Here is a 23,340-nt window from a genome sequence, read left to right on the forward strand (position 1 = left end):
TATATATATATTATTGTAATATTGTTACGGAACAGAGAGAGGTAATGAACACTTCAAGTGAGAATACTAAAATCACTACTGTCCCGTAAAGTTCCAGGTTCAAAACAAAAGAGTTAGGTAAAATTACAAGTTAAAGTTTAATGCTCAAACTAACAACTAAACATTCAGGACTCATAAGGATAATGTAATGGCAATAACAGGTTAAATATATGGTTAACTGCAATAGTCTCTATTAACACGAAATTAGCAAGAGTAAATTTATCTACGTCAGGCCTGATAAAATGAGAAAACCGGATAATGCTCAGTTAATGCAAGATATATTATTACAGATACAAACTATTATTACTACTGGCTGACAGTAAAAACTTTACATTAATCACAAAAACCTCACCAGACCTACGAATTAACACCCTATGCTATATTGTACAAGAAAAAAAATGTAATAACACTTATACTCAAGTTACACAGCTGCTAGATGGTTGGAGACTTTCTGAGCACTCACAAAAATAATAACTGTACAGGGGAGGACAGAGATGTGAACAAAATGAGGAGTAGGTCTAAGTGGTAATTAATGCAGAGGCTGAGCTCATTATATAGGGGCCGGCAGAGCTTGATACAACTTGTAAGAAGGACGCGCAAATGAAGCCATAGGGGACAAAGAGTTGACACTCCTGCTCTGAACAACAGAAAGAACGACTTACTCTACTATAAGGGAGGAGAAGAGGGGAGTGAGGTAGAACACGGAAGCTTGGTCACTATGGAAGCCATGAGGCGAATCGTGATCAAACATGCAGCATACTGTACGTTAGAATTATACAAAGGATGATGAAATCATAGGCTATGTAACACCTCCCCACAAAAAAAAAAAAAAGAAATTTACAAAGGAAATTTCTTATTACTCTAAAACAATCTGTCTAAAGTCTAGATAAGCAATCTGCAATAACATTTTCTTTCCCCTTGACATGTTGTATGCCTAATGAATACTCCTGGAGAAGTAGACTCCATCTTGTCAATCTCTGATTTTTATCTTTAAACTTACTAAGGACTTTCAGTGGGTTATGCTCCGTATAAATGACTATGGGGTCAAAACCAGAACACAAATAAAATGAAAAATGCTGTAAACCCAAAATCAAGGCCAAAAGCTCTTTCTCAATAGTTGAGTAGTTCTTATGAGGTAAAGTGAACTTCTTACTGTAATAAGATACAGGGTGTTCAATACCCTGATCATCCTCTTGCAGCAAAATAGCCCTAGCTCCTGTATCACTTGCGTCAACAGCCATCTTAAAAGGCTTAGCAAAATTTGGAGTAGCGAGCACTGGCTGACTTAATAGGATAGCTTTATATTTGCTGAAAGAGGATTCACAGTTATCGGTCCAGACAAATTTAACTCCCTTTTTCAGTAGGTCTGTAAGTGGTGATACAAGAATTGAAAAGTTAAGAACAAATCTCCTGTAATAACCTACCATTCCCAAAAATCTTTGTAGCACTTTCCTACTTTTAGGTCTGGGAAGATCACTTATAACCTGAACCTTAGCTGCTGGTGGTGCAACGTGTCCATCACCAATTACATACCCAAGGTACTGAACTTTAGCTTGACCAAACTCACACTTTGGTAAATTAGCTACAAGATTAGCCTGAACCAAACGCTCAAGAAATTTACTGACATGGCATAGGTGATCTTTCCAGTTGTCACTGAAGATTAATACATCATCAATATAAACAACACACCCTGCTAAACGCTCTGTTACAACAATCATGGGCTTCTGAAATGTGGCTGGTGCATTCTTCATACCATATGGCATTACAGAACATGCAAAAGTCTTTCCTAGTGTTACAAAACATGAGATCTCCCTAGAACGTTCAGTCATAGGTACTTGCCAGTATCCCTTTAACAAATCAAACTTACTTATGTACCAAGCCTTTCCGATCTTGTCTATGCAATCTTCCACGCGAGGGAGAGGGTAAGTGTCTGTTTTGGTTATCTGATTAACACGTCTGTAGTCGATGCAAAGCCGCTGTGACTCACCTGGCTTAGGGACTAGAGTGACAGGAGAACTCCACTCGCTCTGACAAGGCTCAATCATCTTGTGGTCCAACAGGTAGCCAAGCTCCTTCTCGATGAGAGGAACTTTCACTGGGTTCACACGGTAAGGAGGCAGTTTAATTGGCTTTGCATCTCCAACATCGACATCATGCATCAACACAGTGGTTCTTCCTGGAGTGGCACGGAACACTTGCGGGTACTCCTGCAGTAATGCCGAAAACTCCTGCCTTTCCTCGGGAGCTAGATGAGAAAGCTTTGTCTGGAGATCATTCATGATATCAGGATTCTTCCCCAAACTATCACTCAGGCTCATGCTACATGGGAGAACTTCACTTGCAGACTCGGGTGGAACAGCTACAGTGCAGACTGAGTTATTTTCGTCCCGCCTGTGATATAACTTTAGCATGTTGATGTGACAAAGTTGCTTGTTCTTTCTACGATCTGGTGTGGCGATGACATTGTTGACATCACTGAGTTTCTTCTCCACGAAATAAGGACCACTAAACTTGGCTTGAAGAGGTTGCCTATGCACCGGTAGCAGAATCAAAACCTGATCTCCTGGCTGAAAGTGGCGTAACCTGGACTTCTTATCATACCAAGTCTTCATCTTCTCCTGAGCAGCTCCTAAATTCTCTCTCACCAACTGTAAAGCAGTGGACAGCCGTTCTTTGAACTTCATCACATACTCCAGCAGGTTGACGTCATCTTCCTCCGACAGCCAGCATTCCTTGAGTAGCTTAAGGAGTCCTCTTACTTCAAGGCCAAACAGTAGTCCAAAGGGTGAGAAGCCCAGTGATTCATTTGGAGATTCTCTTGCGGCAATACAACGAATGGAAGACCTTTATCCCAGTCTTTCTGATGTTCCAAACAGAATTTCCTGAGCATCGATTTGAGTGTTTGATGATATCTCTCCAATGCTCCTTGGGTCTGGGGATGGTAAGCTGAAGACGTGATCTGGGTGATGCCCAACTCTTTCAGAGACTGCTTGAAAACATCTGACATGAAATTACTTCCCCGGTCTGACTGTACCTCCTTCGGCAGACCAAACCCGGTGAAGAACACTAGCATTTCCTTAACCACGTTCTTTGCTGAGATATTTCTAAGTGGAATGGCTTCAGGATAACGAGTAGGCATATTAATCAGGGTCAACACATAAGAAAATCCTGAAGAAGTCTTAGGAAGAGGGCCCACAATATCCACCAACACACGGGTGAATGGTGCCTCAAAAGGAGGAATGGGAACTAAAGGTGCAACCTTTTCGGTCTGATTACACTTCCCCACAACTTGATAGGTGTGACAAGACTTACAATACCAGGAAACATCTCTGAAGATACCTGGCCAGTAGAAGTGTTTCAAAATGCGTGCCTCAGTCTTCCTCACTCCAAGGTGTCCTGCCAAACTGGAATCATGAGCCACTCTAATGATATCCTGCCTACAAACACGAGGGATGACAACTTGATGTACAACCTCCCATTCACAGTCGGCTGATGCTGTTGGGGGTCTCCACTTCCTCATAAGTACTCCTTACTTTATATAATAACAAGTAGAAGCACCAGCTGACTCTTCCTCACTGCAAGCAGAGTTAGCTAGACCTTTCAACTCAGGGTCAGCAACCTGCAACTCAACCAACTCTTGATGAGACAAATTATCAACACTACGGGGTACTGCCTCATCTGGTGAGTGGTCCAAATTAGCAAGAAAAGTGTCAGCTAGGATAATATCATCATCATTATCCTCTAAGTCACCAGTAACTTTAGACTTAGCCCTAGTGACAGCACATGCAGAGAATACATCAGGGACATCACAATCCTTGGTCGCAGTCACTGGTTCACTAGACAACTGAGGAGCTGGACACACTTGACTTCCACCAATATCATTTCCAAGTAAGAAAGTTACACCTGACATTGGGAGTGTCTCAACCAACCCAACCATAAGAGAACCATTAACAAAACCAGACTCTAAATTCACTCTGCACAGAGGGACAGAGAAGTAATTATTCCCTACACCTTGTAAGATTACAGTTTCATCAGAGGAATTAACATTAGAGCCTAGAACACTGGTCAGCATAAGGGATTGGCAAGCACCTGTATCACGATATATTTTAACTGATTTCCTGTCATTACTGTCCAGAGGACTGACAAAACCATCAGAATAGCACATGGACTCTTGAGAGTGTCACCCACGTTACTGCTCAAAAGAGGAGCTCCATCATGAGAATTTAATTTACCCCTCAAAGGAGGTTCAGTTAACTCGGTTAAAGAATTCTGGGAACTCTCAAGGGTGGACACTAGACCAATTGACTGAATATTTAAAGCTTCCTTTTTCTTCACATCATGCTGTCTCCTGAAACATTTCTCCGTAGTATGACCAAGCTTACTACAATAAGTACATTTACTTTTCTGAAATCTAGAGGTGAAGCTGGTATTTACTTCCTGAGAAACATCATCTTTATTCTCTTTCCTGTTACCTGTACTCTGAGTAGAGGCAACGTACTTACTCTCAGGTTTCCTTTTTTCTTTAGAATATCTCTTGAGTGAGAACATATTCATCAGTTAAAACTGCAGCATCAGACAAATTACCTATTCTTTTCTCATGAAGATATAGGCTTACATCTTTATTAATAAACCTTTTGAAGTCCTCCAGCAAAATTATCTGCTTAAATTTATCAAAATCAGAATTTACATTCTTAGAATTTAACCACTGGTGTAACAGATCTTCTTTGATTTTTGCATACTCAACATGGGATTGCTTATCTTGCTTATAAGTTGTCCTAAATTTTACTCTATAGGCTTCAGGAAGAAGCTCATAGGCCTTAAGAATCAAGCTCTTAACTACATCATAATTATCAGATTGATCCTGAGGCAAAGATGCATAAGTTACCTGAGCTTTACCGGTGAGAACAGTTTGAAGGAGTACTGGCCAATACTTTTTGGGCCAATTAAAACCTGTAGCTACCCTCTCAAACAACTGAAAATACTTTGTTAAATCAGATTCATTAAAAGGAGGGACAAGTTTAACATTTTTAGCCACATCAAAATCATCAGAGCTAGATGATCTAGTTCCAACTTGTTTCATCCGATACTCATGGTCTGCCTGAATCCTAGCAAGTTCAACTTGTGCCTGAAACTCAGCCTCCTTAGCACGAGCCTGAAACTCAGCCTCCTTAGCATTTGCCTGAAACTCAGCCTCCTTAGCACGAGCCTCCTGCAGGGCTAGATGTAACTTAGCTATTTCAATCTGCGTTTGCTCATCTTGAGGAGTTACATTAAACAAGCTTTTATTAATCGTGTCAACAATTTGATCCTTAGAATGATGAGAGTGAACAGCAATTCCCAATTGTTGAGCAACAAGCTTAAGTTCATTCTTCGTTCTGTTTTCTTCATCACACACTGTTTGCACATTTGACAAAAAATCTTTGGCTTCATCAAGAGTAGTAATAGTAGACATCATGAATAAATCACAGTCACAAAATATCAACCAATATCCTTATGATATTATCCTGAATATCCTGATAAGAGGTCGCCAAACTTATGTTACGGAACAGAGAGAGGTAATGAACACTTCAAGTGAGAATACTAAAATGACTACTGTCCCGTAAAGTTCCAGGTTGAAAACAAAAGAGTTAGGTAAAATTACAAGTAAAAGTTTAATGCTCAAACTAACAACTAAACATTCAGGACTCATAAGGATAATGTAATGGCAAAAACAGGTTAAATATATGGTTAACTGCAATAGCCTCTATTAACACGAAATTAGCAAGAGTAAATTTATCTAAGTCAGGCCTGATAAAATGAGAAAACCGGATAATGCTCAGTTAATGCAAGATATATTATTACAGATACAAAATATTATTACTACTGGCTGACAGTAAAAACTTTACATTAATCACAAAAACCTCACCAGACCTACGAATTAACACCCTATGCTATACAGTACAAGAAAAAAATGTAATAACACTTATACTCAAATTACACAGCTGCTAAATGGTTGGAGACTTTCTGAGCACTCACAAAAATAATAACTACTGTACAGGGGAGGACAGAGATGTGAACAAAATGAGGAGTAGGTCTAAGTGGCAATTAATGCAGAGACTGAGCTCATTATATAGGGGCCGGCAGAGCTTGATACAACTTGTAAGAAGGACGCGCAAATGAAGCCATAGGGGACAAAGAGTTGACATTCCTGCTCTGAACAACAGAAAGAACGTCTTACTCTACTATAAGGGAGGAGAAGGGGGGAGTGAGGTAGAACACGGAAGCTTGGTCACTATGGAAGCCATGAGGCGAATCGTGATCAAACATGCAGCATACTGTACGTTAGAATTATACAAAGGATGATGAAATCATAGGCTATGTAACAATATATATATATATATATATATATATATATATATATATATATATATATATATATATATATATATATATTCCATCCATCCATCATCCAATCCTACGTTGCCCCATGAGGGGCCTAGGAGCCCGGTGCTAGGATTATTGGTCCTGGCATTTAAGATGAGAGTGACGAGCCTCACTCATCCCTGAGGGGCATTACGTGAGCAATAAACCCCAACCATCCCTTGGATATAAACCTTCACCGGCTCAATCCGATTGGAGCACCTTTATTACCCACTAAACCACCAGAAGCCAAAATTTGATTATATGGTTACCAACCAGCGTAGTAAATGGTTTCCTGGTGTACAGGAAATTATTTGGCTTGTCACTCAGTGTAAAGTCACCCACAGGCAGGAGGAAGAGGAAAGAATGAAGGAAATAAAGACACATGAGGGAGTGTAAAGACATCCGCCGGCAGAAGAAAGAGGAAAATATGAAGGATAGAAAGATAGAAGAGGATGGATGGAAAGAAGGATGGAGAGGAAAGAGCAGACACCCGAGAGCAGCACTTCATCAAGTGAGTGGATGGTATATATATATATATATATATATATATATATATATATATATATATATATATATATATATATATATATATATATATATATATATATATATATATATATATATATATATGTTTATATATATATATATATATATATATATATATATATATATATATATATATATATATGTGTGTGTGTGTGTGTATATATATACACACACACCGAGGGAGAGGCGGGGGGGAGAAACGAAAATTTATGCGGTGTTATCTGTTGTTGATGGGGTAATAAGTCATATTTATTCCTCTCCGTGGACTGGGGGATGCAACTGCCCTGGTTTGTGTAGTCAAGGAGATAAATCAGTGTCAAGGAAACAAAGTGAGAACGGGATTGTCATGAAGTGACGAAATGCTGTTTTTAATGACTCTGGTTTGTATTAGTAACAACAGACAACGTAAGGGTATTTAAGTCAGAGTCATTTTTGTACGTCCCATTCTTGTCCTAAAGCACAGCACATAACCACTGATGTTATATCCAGGCACCCATTTGTACTCCTGGGTGAGCAGGGAAGAGGGGGTAATATTCTCCAAGAGTCTGGCTGGCCGTCGTAACACATGCAACACCAGCGTCTCCTCTACCTTTTAAACAGTTAAGCGTGCTACTTAGCGGACTTTTAATACAATACTATACAACTGTGCTTCTTGGGTTACAAAGGTTGCAGCGGTGTTCAAACCAAATCATCAGCAAATCGCCTACATGTTTTCTGTACCAACACGACTGACACTCGCCAGTGCCTGTCATGCCTAATGCAACATGATCTTGATTGCTACAGATCACATCCTGATTCCAACCACTAAAAGGAAGCACATGAGAAAGCGTAGAGACGAAATCATTTATTCCACCCTAAATTCCAAAACATAGGCCAAACCAAACTCCACAATGAAGGTACTGGAGGTAAGTGCACATCGTCATCATTTACCTTTCCCTTGAGTAATAATCGGGGGATTTCTGCGGGTCTTGTTGTTGTTGTTTGGATATTCGTCTCAGCAGTGCTGAGACACGGGCAAACAGTGAGCCCGTCAGTGGTGCACATGTAGCGCACAAGCTGTATTTAACGAGGAGGGGGGTAGTCCCTAACTGTTTGTAGTAAAATTGTAAAAGGTGTTCTGGCCACAATGCCAGCAGCGTCAGTATAATCGTTGGCCGATTGGGCAAAGCCAGCTGCGTGACGGGATCTGAGATGAGCTGTGGCAGGGCAGTGAAGTATGTAATGGATGAGAGGCGTATCCGACCTCTCTAAGCAATGAGCACACGGATCTGTTGCCGCATTTTTAATCTGCTTATAGCATGGGAATCCCATTCGTAATCTTCTAAGTCGCACTAAAAGATAGTTTGGCAGGCCTGGGGGAGGCACCAAAGGAGAGTATGATGTGGCTGTGACATACCAAGTCGCAGATGTGGAACCTTCAGCGACGCAAAGCTGGTGCTCCTCCCGAGACAGCCTACCTATTTTTGCAGTCAAAGTGCGACGGACATGTGATGGGCCGGGGAGAAGTGGGAACGTGATCTCTGGCAGAGAACAGGCAGAGCGTGCAGCGACATCAGCTGTTTCGTTCCCAGTGATCCCCACATGTCCTGGGAGCCAATGAAGTGTGATAGTGGCTCCTCTCTGGACAAGGAGGGTTGCAAATGTATGGATGGCCGTTATGAGAAAGATATTGTCTTGCAGTGAGAATGAGTGCAACCTCTGCAGAGAAGAAAGGGAGTCTGTATGAACAACGATGCATTGGTAATGATGATGGTGAGCATGTCGCAACGCACCCAGAATTGCCGCGAGCTCTGCCTGAAATGCAGATACACCAGGGGAGAGGCGCCATGATTCAACTGTCCTTCCAAGGACGAAAGCGGACCCAGCAGAGCCATCAGGGTGGACCGACCCATCTGTAAAGTAAGTGGCCGAGCCCGGGGAGTGCAGAGCAGCCACCTGACTGAGACCCTCTTGTCGCAGGATGGCAGGGATAGAGGAGCGAGGTTTTGCCTCCGTTGGAGTAAGAATGTGGAATGGAGGTGGCCTCCATGGCGGTGGGTGTTGAAACCCAGGAAATGGGGAATCAGGGCCTTGGCAGAGACAAGGCGCGACTTCCAGGTTGTGGATAAGAGCCGCTGTGGTTCGGGCCCAGTCGCGTTGGGGGAGCGGCTCAGGTGGTCGTCGTAGTAGTCGTAGGAGCAGGGCAGAGACTGGCAGTTCTGGTCGGCGCTGCACTAACTGGTGAGTGATAAGCGTCACTCGTAGTGCTATTCGGTGCGCCAGCGACGGCAAACCACTCTCCATCCGTAAGTTAGTGATCCGGGTCCAACGTGGAGCACCCAGCATGATTAGTAGAGCATCATTCTGGATGACTTCCAGTGATCTGGAGATTGGCAGTGTGAGGCCAGACAAGCAGATTGCTCCGTAGTCCACAAGAGAGCGGATCGCGTGGATGTAAAAAGTGCGGAGGACTGCATATGATGCCCCCAGACTCCGTCATGAAAGGTATCGGAGGGCAGCCATGCGAGTTAAGGCACGCTCCCTCAGATATCGGACGTGGCTGCCAAAGGTGAGGCCCCCGTCAAACCAGACCCCCAGATACTGGTGCGAAGTGACCACGGTGAGCTGGTGGCCTCCGAGCAGCACCGGGAAGTCAGGAGGACGGAGGCCAAAGGGCAGACATTTAGTCTTTGTGAGATTTATTTTGAGCCCTAGCTCATTGCATTTTTCATGCAGGCAAGAGAGGGCAGAATAAGCCTGCGAAAAACAGTCCCTGCGTGTAAAAATGAGGGCTAGGTCGTCTGCATAGCACAGTAGTGTTATGCCAGGCCCATAGTCAATGGTTAAAAGCCCCTCCATCAAGATGTTAAACAAGAGCGGGCTTAAGACACTTCCCTGAGGGGTGCCATTGTCATGATGAGAAAAAGGGGAGAGATGCCCCTGAAATCTAACCCCGCTGATCGAGCAGTGAAAAATCCTTGATCCAGGATAGTAACCTGCCTCCCACACCCCTGGCTGCAAGAGCAGCCAAGATAACAGTTGGGTTCGCTAGTTCAAACGCCCTCTCAAGGTCGAGGAAGACGGCCATTCCCTTTCCTCCCCTCAGCTCCCCAAGGAATGATGCGAGGCAGTGGGTGGTACTCCTGCCAGGGTGAAAAGCATAAATCCTTGGGTGCAGTGGTCCCAGCCGCCAAGCAAGGCGGGCCCGCACAACCCTCTCAGCCGTCTTGGCAACACAGCTGAGGAGGGAGATGGGGCGCATGGCGGCGGGATCACGAGGTTTCGGAATCGGGTGGATAACAGCCGTCTTCCACGACCTCGGAAGACGCCCCTCAGACCACGATAGGTTGAGCAGGTCAAGTAGACGTGCTCTACCATAATCTCCGGCATTTGCTAAGACAGAGTATGTGAGGCTGTCAAGCCCCGGCGCAGTGTCCTCTCTGCGCTGCAGCGCTTTATGGAGCTCCCCACTGGTGATCAGACAGTCAGCAGGGTCAGGCCTATCACATGCTGCCTGAATTGCTGCAGTGCGAGAGGCAGACAGCTGTTCCTGTAGGGCTCTGACAGACTGCGGGAGATTAGACGAGGCAGAGCGGTCGGCGAAGTGCTTAGCAAGACGGCTGGCCTCAGCGGCAGGGTCAGGATGAGATGGAGGACGGGGGGGACGTGGATCAGAGATGGACTTGATTCTTCTCCACATCTCACGGAGAGTGGAGTGAGAATCCAATGTCCGACACCATCCGATCCACGTCTCCTCCTTAAGGCGGCATTTCTCTGAAGCCACATGGCGTGTCACTGCGACCAAGTACCGACGGTGCGGAGATGTACGGCACCGCCGGTACTGCCTGCGAGCCGCATTGAGTCTCCTGTTCAATTCCTTGACCCTGTCGCAGTAGATCCAGCCGTCTCGGTAGCACCTCGCCGAGCGTCGCTGCACGGGGATGGCAAGAGAGGCAGCTTGCGCAAAAATGCATGCTACCTGATCTGCCTGACTATCGAGATCCGAGGCATGAGGGGATGTCTCGAAGGCCGTTGTGAGAGCACGAGCGAAGGCAGTCCAGTTCGCCCTGCGTAGGTCCCACCGTGGTGGTGGAGGTGGGGGTGGCGGGAGGGGAGCGAGAGGCAGGTTAACCCTGAGAGCGAAGTGGTCACTCGCAAGGTGTGGGTGGAGCGACCATGACGCCAGGCCTGACAGAGGGGTTGAGATAAAGGAGAGGTCGAGGCGACCTCCTCCAATATGGGTGGGCTCTGTCGTGTCGTTTAGGAGGGAGACACCACCCATCTCCTCCAGAAGTAAAGAAATGTGCCGTCCTGCTTCATTGGACTGAAGAGGCGATGACAGAAGGGCGTGGTGGGCATTGAAGTCGCCCCCAATGTACACGGCCCCCCTGGCAGCTTGGGAGAAAAGTTCCCCCAACTCCAGGGTGCTCCTCTGGCTTCGGTATACATTGTATACCGTCAGGGGCGACGTCGCCAGATGGAGAACCACGCCCTGAACCTCCACATCAGGTCCACAGAAAGGAGGGGACTCACAATCCGTGCACGCGATGTGGTCCCGGACCAGAACGGCACATCCCCGTGTAACGCCACGAATATACGGGAGGAGATGGGTGGTGTATCCCGAGAGATGGAAAGTGGAATTGCCTGGGAGCAGGGTCTCCTGCAGGAGAATGACATGAGGGCGGTCCCGTGCGGCCGCCTCCTGCAAAGGGGGAGCTTGCTCCGTGCTCCCAAGCAATTCCACTGGAGGAGCCTGAGAGAGCGGTCTACTGGCCGTCCGGCGACAGTTGCGGACGGTCGTTCTCCTGCAGCAGTGGTGAGGCCCTGTCCATCACTTTGGACCCTGATGGTGGTAGGGTGTGCCCCAAACGATGTCGATGACGAGGCAGCTGTGCGGCCGAAGGCAGAGCATTGGGAGGTCGTGAGCTGACTCTTTTGGACGGGCGAGCTGACCTCTGCGATTTGGGACGGGGTCGCCCTGCCGAACGAGCTGGGCGGCGAGGGGACAGAGGAGCACCTAGGCTCGCCATCTTCCTTGCGATCGCCTGGTCCACTAGGCGATTGGCTGCTTCGGCAAGGGGCTCTGTTGGGAGAGGGATGTCGAGGGTTAAGGCCACTGTTTTGGCTAGGGTCAGCGCCAGCTCTGTGGCAAGGTCCTGAGCTCCTCCGTTGTGAAAGAGATCACCGGAGGAGCAGGAGCGGATGGTGGACTTGGCGTGGAGCCAGGCGCTGGTGGCGGAACAGTCAGTGGCTGTCTGGTCTCTGCAGTCGGAGATGGTAGCGATACAGGCGGCTGTTGGTGGTGGACCTCGGCTGTGGTCTGGACCACAGTGAGCGCTGAGGGCAATGGAGGGAACTCTTGGTCGCTGAGAGGTGGTGGGCACTGAGTGAGAGGGCGGCGCTGTTGTCCCCAGATGAAAGTACCGGGGGGAGCTGGAGTGGCGCTGGTGGCCTGGTGTTCCTGTACAAAGGCAACCTGCCTCTCTCGACCCTGGTTCACTCGATGAACCCTCGTGGGGCAGCTGGGGTGCCAGGCGTGGTGTCGTCCGGAGCAGTTGGGGCACTTGGCTGCAACTGGTTTCTTCGCCTTGTACCGCTGGAGGCACTCGGCCGTGTCGTGGCCGCCACTGCACATGCCGCAGATGACGGGGCGGTTGCAGTTGGCACGGTGGTGCCCGTAGCGCTGGCAGCGGTAGCAACGGAGAGGCTCCGGGGTGAAGGGGCGAAGGTGATACGTTCCCCAGTTCCCTAGGTCGAGTGAAGGGATCAGAGGACCCCGCAGGGTGACAACGACCTGACGAGTCTCTTCCCGGGTCCGCGTTTTCTGGCAGCGGGTCGCCTCTTCGACCTGAGGGTGGTGAAGGAGTATCTCCATGGGCATTCTCAAGGGATAGCCCATGACCACTGCCTTCGTAGACTGTTGACCAGGTGTCAGCTCTACTAGCTTTACAGGGCAGGCCTCGTCCTGCAGGGCTGTTCGTAAGAGGTCGTAGGCTCCCTCGTCCTTCGGCACCAACACCGAGCTGCCGTCTCGACCTATCAGGTTGGAGCAGCGTAGCCCTGGCAGGTGACGCTCTAGTGCAGCCACGGCGTCGTAGCTCGTCGCATGGCCGTCCTGTACCGGCACACGGAAAGCTGGAAATGCAGAGCGGGGAGGCGGACGCACAGCTACTGACACGGAGGGACGAGCAGCAGAGGGATCCCTGAGGGGAGGCCCAGTGCGTACTGCCGGAGAAGGGCCGTTTCCCTGGCGAGCACGCCTCGATCCCTTGCATATCACGGGGATGAAACCCTCATCTTCCTGCAGAGCGGGATCAGCAGAGGGGGGGAGCTGAGTCGCAGCAGGAGCCTCCGAAGTGCCCTTGGTGGAAGAGAGAGATGATGGAGCAGGTGCAACCTCCTCCATAGCCTCATGTCGGCGGGCCGCCTTGGCAGAGCGGGTATAGTCACCACGCAAGTGAGGTGCCACTCTCGTGGATGTTGGTGTAGAGGGGTTAGCACACGCGGCCTCGTGAGCTGATGAGTGGGAGCTCGAGCCTGAGCAGTGACGCTCCCTCTTCGTGCCTGTGGCAGGGCACGGGATGGAGGGCCTCGACTGAGGAAGCGGGAGGCGGGGATGCCCCTGGGGCCTAGGGATGCTGGATCCCTTCATGCTCACCGGAGCAGGCCAAAAAACTTAGTCAAAAACACACACACACACACACACACACACCTCACACACACAACCACTCAAAAAAGCACAAGCAAACAAAAAACAGCAAAAGTGGCCAGGTCCCTACAGTGACGGGCAACCTATGCTCCCCGCCCTCTAAAGGGCGATGGGAGGCCCCGCCACTGCCCCTTTCGGGTCTTCCCTAGTCTAACAGAGCCGCCCTCACCGCCTCCTATAACCAGGCCCTAAAGGCCCCCCTTCATGGAAGTGCCCTAACGGCACCCCTTCAGGGTTCGGCGTCGTACTACGGTGAGGGACACTAACGGCAGGCCAAAAAAAAAAAAAAAAAAAAAAACACCCACACACTCAGTCACAAACACACACACACTCCCACTCACACCCAGGCAATCTGAGACTAAGTCTCGGAAAAAACCTGGAAAGCGGCCAAAATTCGTCCTCAGTGCCAGAGACTAAGTCAGAACTGGCAAAAACGAGGCAAAACAGGCGAAATTCTGCACGAGTGAACGAGACAGTGTTCAGGGCTCGAGAGAAATCGGCCAGACCTCCTCACCCGACAGAGTCTGAGCTAGGAGTGTCTGCGGGTCTATTAAATTTCTGGTGACCTGACGTTATGGTTAGGAAGGGGCCACTAATGATGAGGAGACTCCTAGACATAAGTATAATACAAACTGACAGATGACATTTAGCATAAGCATCATCCCCACAACGGGTGTTACAGCTGTCTCTGTTAAGGCAGTAACTGAAGGCACAATTGTGCTGTGTGCTACAGGTGTCACCATTATGGCAATAACCAAGTAATTTAATGGGAAACATTACGCATGTCATTTGTATCGTATATCTCTCACCATGATAATGTCTGATGAAAAGAGTGGAAAAAGAACACTCGAAAAACCCCTCTGAAACAGCGGTCAGCTTGAGCTCTTCTATTGCCCCCAGTGACACCACATATAATACTTGTATGAAATTGCAAGTGTCTTTCACTGTATACGATGACATTTTCTCATTTTACCTCACCAACAGGGGCTGCCAAATTTCACTCTGTGTCTCTAGTGTTACCCACTATAACTGGCAATACCTTTTGAAGAATGCAAGTTGAATCGTAGAATTTTCTGAGTGTCACATTCTTCACTTCCACTGATTTTTTGCCGCACCCACACGTCGTGTCTAAAGTGTGTGCGGCGTGAATCTTGGAAGTGTCTGTTGTGTGTCTAGGATGTCTCAGGGATGAACCAAAGACAAAGGAATCCATCTGGGTTGGGTCAATTGGTGGTTATGGTTGAGGTGGGTGTGGCTATTAGTGGTGTCCATTGTCTTATTACCACATTCATTTCTCTCTGTCACTGTAGTCGTAAGCTGAATATAGTACTGTGCTAGTTCTACCTGTAACCTCAGGAATAATGAACTTAGTTTACTTGTTTCGATGCGACCAATTTCTCAGCATGAAGTGAAAGTTCACTGTTGCGAAGAAGCACCAAAGTGGTATAATATAAGAAACAACAGTACCCTAAGCCCCCCAGTCAGCATCCAGATCCAACCGTTTCACACGGAACTCACTGAGGTTGAACAGTGGCTGGAAATAAACACCTTGGCCTTCCAAGTGAATTTTGTCATCTCTGAAAAACACAGTGGCTGCTTCTTGAGCAACTTTGGCGCCAAAACACATAAGTAAAATTTATTTCGATTCAAGCTTTAATCGTGGAGCATGGAATGAACCCTGACTAGATCCTAATATTAAGTGAAATACTCGTATAAGAGAGAGATTAGTTTACGACAGCCCATTCGCACATCCAGTCTCGTAAACATTAATGTATATTCCCAGAAGCTTACCAAACACAACACAGTTATACCTCAGTAAGACCTACGGTATCGCCTTTCACGTCTTTCACTTATTCAAGAAACATACCATGGTTTGCATCACTACTCAGTGTGAGGCCACTCTTTTCTAAGGTTCAGAGCCCTTTCCTCTCAAGTCTGACTTCTACTCTGGCCAGCTGAGCCACTGTTGGTGGGATCTCGAGGGCAAAGGCTGGGGGAGCTTATCAAAAAGTAGCAATGGAAGTTTTAGCGGAAAGTACTTCGTTCATTCGTTTTTAAAATGGTAATGGGAAAACATTTCTGCGGTTCTCAACCAGCCTAGTGATATCCACAGCTTAGTGAAAATGTGTTCTTAGGAAACCATCAAGCGGCTTCAGGCTTGGAATGAGATTGAAAAGTTTCGAGCGTGAAATATATTCCTCAAACGGAGGCACCGACTGAATCTGGGAAATGAACTAAGAAAGTAAACATAAAATTAGCAGAGTTGGGAAGAAGCTTATAAATATTGAACTTCATATATATATATATATATATATATATATATATATATATATATATATATATATATATATATATATATATATATATATATATATATAATATACTGTACATACGCGGGAACTCAAAACCAGTACAGACACTGAGATTGAGATTATCGCAGTTGTGGGACAGAGGCAAGTGTGTATAATTGTACGTGGCGGATTGAATAGTGAGAGAAACATCTATTCTTTTGCTCGAAACTTATTACAAGAGGAATATTATATATCTGTTCTTCACACTCAATGTTTTGCTACCTTCTCATTTCCCTCCTATAGCTGCCAGTTTCGTTATGAATTTAATCACTCAGAGATCTTTCCCTTCAATTCCCCCTCCCCTCTCCTCTGCCCTCTCCCTCCCTCTAAGGTCCATAACATTTTGACGCCCTGTAGCTTGGTTTTCGCGTCATCACCTTTACAACCAGTCATACAGCGTAGAAATTTACTAGCTGCACTCTTCACTTCAGCGATTTATTATTATTAATATTTTTTTTTTTACAAGGAACGGTTAGGCCCTCGAAAAGGGTCTCATTCTTTTTAAATGTATTAGTTAATCATTTAGATTTCCATTTGATATAAAAAACTGGCACTAAATTAGGTATTTCAAAATGGTGATTGCGTACATACAGTAGAATCATAGTTTTGATAAAGCAAAAATTTTACTATCAAAACAATGTTAAAACGTATTCTTGCTACTAAGAGCACTAAAGCCTATTTGACCTGTGCAGCTGAGATGCATGGGCCGAGTAGGGTGTGTTTGAATCGCGGCTGCTGATTGGCCGCCGATGTTTTAAATCTACACCTCTTCGTATTTTAACACATATATATTAAAATTATTAAACTGCCTTCAAGCTGCTGCATTAAATACGGAATAATTTCCGAAGCTGAAGAAGTGAACAATAGCTTTAAAAGTTTACTGTTATCAAAGAAAATGAAAGTTGATTATAAACTTACATAAAACGATGAGTGAAGTTTAAAATAAATTATCCACCCACGGTGTACATCCACGTCCGCATGTCGCACTACATCCACGCACGGTGTACACCTACGTCCGCATGTTGCGTTATAACATCCTAAGTCTACTAATACCTAATATCCACCCACGGTGCACACCTACGTCCGCATGTTGAACAACAATACATGCCTGCATTTGCTTTAATGACATCATCAGCGGCCAATCAGCAGCCGCGTATCAAACACATCCTACTTGCAGCATACATCTCAGCTGCAGAGATCAATCAAATAGACAATAGAACTTTCATGCAAGTGAGGAATGTCTGTAGAGGTTGATACTCTCAAGTTAGTTAAAATAATTATAGACAACTCGGGAAACTACGATAATCCAAATGTCACTGGTTTCCGATGCTCCAAGCTGATCAAAAGTTCAGCTTCCACATAGCATCTAATGCTGCTCTCCATTTACTCCTGCTCCTTCCCTTTCCATGCTTCATCATGATAGCTAATTTATATAAATCTAGTACACAAAAATTCTAGATGATAGAATAACCATTGACATGAAACCGAGGCAATTGTAGGAAGGGACTGCTAACGAAGCTAGAAAGTAGTCCGATTAATTAGATGAGCCTCTTATAACGTTCACATGTAGTTCAAGAATGGTGACTGGTCCCTCATTTGATACAATGCTTTCATTTTGGGTTCCGTATCGTAAAGTTATGAAAGAAGAAACCGAAGAGGACGGAGTAATGTAACTAAACTGATTCGTAGATATTCCCATGAATACCATTTTAAGCTAACTTTTTTAGCTTACCAGAACGTTACTGACGACAATACTAAATAATTTTACAGTATGTTAAATCCTCGACAGTAATACTACCGTGACCGTTTGCCGATATTTCATAAATACTCACTGAATTTTACTGTAAATAATGTAATGGTTTTAAGATAATCGACAAGTGGTCTAACTCTGAGGATGCAATTTACTGTATTTCATTTTCAGTGGAGATGCACAATAAAAGAAGAAAATCCTTAGCGATTTCGTAGTTAAGGATACATTTTTGACTCTATAAAATGGCGTAGGTGTGTGCCTATTTAAAATACAATAGATATTTTTATCAGGTTCATTAAAACCGAGAAAATATGGTTAAATTATATTTTTCCCTTAAATCACAAGAAATCCAGCCGTTAATAAATACTGATTTAACGTGAAGCTGCTCCCTTGTTGTTTTGCTCCCTTGTTGTTTTCCTAAAAGATTACGATAAAACAATATACAATGTTTGTTCTCTTCTATCATTCTAGTTAAATCCCATTTTTTTTTTTTTTCCTGCTTACTTCAGTTGGAGAGTCGATACATATGGGACTGATTCTTCTGCATTTTTTAAGTGTAGCAGACTCCTGTAGACCCCATAGTCATATCGTACCACTTAACAACTTTGTTAAAATCAGCAGGTTTCCTACGAAATGCTTTCCTATGTATTTTCGGTTCCTTTCTGTTACTAGTTTTCTTAATGTTCTAGGCCACTTTTGACTATAATTTAATCTTAGGCAGAGTGTTTTGTTTTAATAATTGTTATGCAACATACTATGTTCATTCATTTGCTGCAGCAAGCAAGTGACGACCGATTATTATTACAATCACTCACTGTCACCATCGCTCCTGTCACTAAAGTTAGGCAATTATGTTTGAACAGTTAACAGTAGCATTATCATTGCAACATTGCACACCATCACCATAGTTCACACTTATCACCATCATTTCCACTATACCAATAAACACCAACACATCCGTCACTACCAACACACATTATCCCAACCGTTACAACTTCATCACCGTTTCATTATCGCACCAGTCACCATCACCACCCTTACATATCCCATCGTTATCACCAGAGTTTTCACTTCCACCCTTATTATCACCATGATTATTAGCATCAACATGGTCGACATAAATGTCACCACTGTCATCATCAAACAAAAAACCAGTCTTTTTCCATTATTTTTTTTTTTAGTACTGTATCTTCATTAATACCACTCCATTTGTTTATATAACTAGCATTATTTTCATTATCAGTAATACCTTTGTCACCACCACCATCAATCTCGGACTCTGTTAGCAGGTGGGGTCGGCCCACTATCGCTTTATTCACCCATTTTAACCAGGAGTCACTCACTATAACCAGAAGACTGGCCCAGAATGAAAACCGCAGGTTGGTTCCAGCAATTTTCCTTGAGTCTATGTGAATGCTGGGCGATGTTTCTCAGGGATCTGAGTGATTGTCATAAAGATTCTTAAGATGAGAATTTTTATATCTTAAGATTCTTTATTAATACAACATTATTTTTACAAAAAGTTCTCTTACGGGTTGTCTTAGGCTCTTTTGATTCCACTTTAGGCAAAGAGCTCCTTAGGGTCTACAATTAGCAGCTTGCCTGTTCCAGTTTCTATCACCGCCACAGTTCTCAAACATTAACCCCACTGACTCCGTCACCATCTCCACCATTATCACACTAGTACCATCACTGTCACTCATATTACGCCCAGTCTCCAACACCAGTATCATTATCACTCTCATCATCATCACTTCTGTCTCTGTCACCACCGTCACCACCACCACCATTTTCAGACCGAACTTAGTTTCCTACGACCCCCTCACCCTCTTCCCACCCTACAGCCACCACCACCACCCACCTGCCGTCTCTAACCTATAATTCAGTTTCTCAGAAACTTTCGAGGATTCACGAGAGTGACGCGACCGTGTGATTGTTTTGCTGAGTTTGGTGTGGTTGGTTCTGCCAAGAGTTTGAAACGAAAACGCGGATATTAATTGCCTGGACTCTCATTAAAACTTTATGAAATTGTGTCATTTTTTATTGTGGTCTCCAAAGCCGTACATCACCACCAACAAAAAAGAAAATAATCGGCTCAAATTATTATGCTTGCCAATTAAATGACACTTAATTCATCGAGTCAGGTGTGATATCACTTGCTTCATCCTACCGTCCATGGTGAAGGAGGCAAGAGCTAGCTAGATCGGTGCTAAAGCAAACATTTTCAATGGGCAGGATGATGAGAGGTGTACGGGAAAAAGACAGATATATGGACAAATTGACTGAATGATAGGTAGATACACATATCATATATTCCTATCTATCGGAATAGTTAGATAGATTAAGAATAGATAAAGATAAATGATCGCATGCTTTAATAGATAAATACTTTCGTATCAGTGTACAGTATATACAGTATGTCATCATCATGAGCCGTTTAAGTGTTCACAGCAGGACTGGTCTACCCCGACCGAAGTGGGGACGATACAGCCTATGTATCTCTACCAAGTCGCTTAGACTGTCTTGTAGAGATTGTATGTAGGGTAAGAAGTGCTGGTAAGTGTGATTGTAATGTTGGAGTGGCTTTGGATGTATGTGTGTAGTCTGTGAACCAAGTGTAATCGGCCCGCACAAGCCGACTGGGTGCAAGCACACTTTATAATATGAAACACTGGTTCAACCACAGCACCCCTTATGTCTGCCAAAGCAGTACGTGGCCTGGTGAACACTCCCAAAGTTTATTACTCTGCCGGGGCTCGAACCCTCGTTCTCCCTTGGTCAAAAACGCACACTCTATCACTGTACCACAGAGGCTCCATCTCTCTCTCTCTCTCTCTCTCTCTCTCTCTCTCTCTCTCTCTCTCTCTCTCTCTATATCTATATATATATATATATATCTACAGTATATCTATATCTATCTATCTATCTATCTATATACAGTAGAGAGAGAGAGAGAGAGAGAGAGAGAGAGAGAGAGAGATTATTTAGGGATATTCAAACTCTTAGCGTCCCGATTCCGCTAAGCGCTTGCGAGACACACACTGACACCAAACTTGACATGACCTGCTCTGACATACTAGGCACACCCATGCGAAATTTCAACTCATTCCACTCAGCGGTAGTACCTGTAAAGGGTTCCCTATGTCTGGCGAAAAATCGGACACAAAAGTGCGCGTGGTTCGGGCTCAACTGACTGCTTGATATTATTAATTACACCGTCATTGTCAGCTCGTCGTTCTGCGTCTTTTGATGAATGATACGTCGACATCCGAGGTGAAATGTGGACACACACACACACACACACACACACACACACACACACACACACACACTGTTACATAGCCTATGATTTCATCATCCTTTGTGTAATTTTAACGCACAGTATGCTGCATGTTTGATCACGAGCGTGTTCTGCCTCAGTTCCCCCCTTCTACCGTTATAGTAGAGTAAGTCGACATCTCTGTTATACTTTGCGGGATTGTCATCTCTTTGTCCCCATGGCTTCATTTGCGCGTCCTTATTACAAGTTGTATCAAGCTCTCCTGGCCCCTATATAATGAGCTCAGTCTCTGCATCATTGCCACTTAGATCTGCTCCTCACTTTGTTCACATCTCTGTCCTCCCCTGTAAAGATATTATTATTGTGAGTGCTCAAGAAATCTCCAAACATCTAGCAGCTGTGTGTAATTTGAGTATAACTGTTGTTGCATTTTTTCTTGTACTGTATAGCATAAGTTTGATTTGTAGGCCTAGTGAAGTTTTTCTAATTCGTGTGGGGTTCTTTATGTCAGTCATTTTTGATAATAGTATGTATCTGTAATTATTTATCTGGCATTCACTGAGTATTATCTGGTATCTCATTTTATCAGGGCTGACTTAGATAAATTTATTCTTGCTAATTTCGTGTTAAGAGGCTATTGCAGTTAACCATATATTTAACCTGTTTATTTGCCATTACATTATCCTTATGAGTCCTGAATGTTTTATTGTTAGTTTAAGCATTAAACTTTAACTTGTAATTTTACCTAACTCTTTTGTTTTGAACCTGGAACTTTACGGGACAGTAGTGATTTTTAGCATTCTCACTGAAAGTGTACGTTATCTTTCTCTGTTCCGTAACATAAATTTGGCGACCTCATATCAGGATATTCAGGATATTATCATAAGGATATTGTTTGATATTTTGTGACTGTGATATATTCATGATGGCTACTATTTCTACACTTGATGAAGCCAGGGATTTTTTGTCAAATGTGCAAACAGTGTGTGATATAGAAAACAGAACAAAGAATGAACTTAAGATTGTTGCTCAACAATTGGGATTTGTTGTTCGCTCTCATCAGTCTAAAGATCAGATTGTTGCCATGATTAATGAAAGCTTGTTCAATGTAACTCCTCCAAATGAGCAAGCGCAGATTGAATTAGCTAAGTTACAGCTAGCTCTGCAGGAGTCTCGTGTGAAGGAAGCTGAATTTCAGGCAAATGCTAAGCAGGCTGAGTCTCAGGCTAAGGAGGCGGAATCTCAGGCACGGATTCAGGAGGCACAGATACAGGCACAATTTGAACTTGCCAGGATTCAGGCAGACCATGAGTATCGCATGAAACAAGGTGGAACTGGATCATCTAGCTCTGATGGTTTTGATGTGGCTAAAAATGCTAAACTTGTCCCTCCTTTTAATGAATCTGATTTAACAAAGTATTTTCAGTTGTTTGAGAGGGTAGCTACAGGTTTTAATTGGCCTAAGGAGTATTGGCCAGTACTCCTTCAAACTGTTCTCACCGGTAAAGCTCAAGTAACTTATGCATCTTTGCCTCAGGATCAATCTGATAATTATGATGTAGTTAAGAGCTTGATTCTCAAGGCCTATGAGCTTGTTCCTGAAGCCTATAGAGTAAAATTTAGGACAACTTACAAGCAAGATAAGCAATCCCATGTTGAGTATGCAAAAATCAAAGAAGATTTGTTGGAGCAGTGGTTAAATTCTAAGAATGTGGATTCTGATTTTGACAAATTTAAGCAGATGATTTTGCTGGAGGATTTCAAAAGGTGTATTTATAAAGATGTAAGCCTATATCTTGATGAGAAAAGAATAGATAATTTGTCTGATGCTGCAGTTTTAGCTGATGAGTATGTTCTCACTCACAAGAGATATTCTAGAGAAAAAGGGAAAGCTGAGAGTAAGTACGTTGCCTCTACTCAGAGTACAGGTAACAGGAAAGAGAATAAGGATGATGTTTCTCAGGAAGTAAATACCAGCTTCACCTCTAGATTTCAGAAAAGTAAATGTACTTATTGTAGTAAGCTTGGTCATACTACGGAGAGATGTTTCAGGAGACAGCGTGATGTGAACAAAAAGGAGTCTTTAAATATTCAGTCAATTGGTCTAGTGTCCACTCTTGAGAGTTCCCAGAATTCTTTAACTGAGTTAACTGAACCTGCTTTGAGGGGTAACTTAAATTCTCATGATGGAGCTCCTCTTTTGAGCAGTAACGTGGGTGACACTCTCAAGAGTTCATGTGCTAATTTCCTGTCTGATGGTTTTGTTAGTCCTCTGGACAGTAAT

Source organism: Coenobita brevimanus, chromosome 104 (assembly GCF_032717465.1).
Source record: "Coenobita brevimanus isolate Jiangsu-jjx chromosome 104, ASM3271746v2, whole genome shotgun sequence".
Classification (NCBI taxonomy): domain Eukaryota; kingdom Metazoa; phylum Arthropoda; class Malacostraca; order Decapoda; family Coenobitidae; genus Coenobita; species Coenobita brevimanus.